We start from the raw sequence: 465 nt of genomic DNA, 5'->3' as shown, positions 1-465 counted from the left end.
GTCCGAAACCGATGCTTCAAGTACCACGGACAAAAAGAGGAGATCTACCGTGTGGGAACATTTCAAACGGATTCTTGATAAAGATAAAGCTAAATGTTTATATTGTGGGGCTAATATAGGTTGTGCTAGTGGTCAAGGCACTAGTTCAATGCATCATTATTTATCAAGGTGTAAGGAACACCCTTATGCAAATGTCGATAAAAGGCAAATAAGTGCCTTGGGTCGATTTGGTGGGGTTGGTAGTTCATCCGGACCTTGGAAATTTGACCAAAATGTTAGTCGAATGGACCTAGCAACCATGTTTATCATTGGTGAGTGCCCTTTTAAGTTCGTAGAAAACGAAGGATTTCGGCTATTTGTGAATAGACTCCGGCCGAACTTTGTAATCCCTACAAGGAACACATTAAGGCATGACTGTTACAAGTTGTACTTGGAAGAAAAAGTAAATTGAAGAAATATTTCTCC

The sequence above is a fragment of the Rhodamnia argentea genome, chromosome 10, assembly GCF_020921035.1.
Source record: "Rhodamnia argentea isolate NSW1041297 chromosome 10, ASM2092103v1, whole genome shotgun sequence".
In the NCBI taxonomy this organism is placed as follows: domain Eukaryota; kingdom Viridiplantae; phylum Streptophyta; class Magnoliopsida; order Myrtales; family Myrtaceae; genus Rhodamnia; species Rhodamnia argentea.
The sequence above is the reverse complement of the archived record's forward strand: the minus strand, read 5'-3'. Positions refer to the sequence as shown.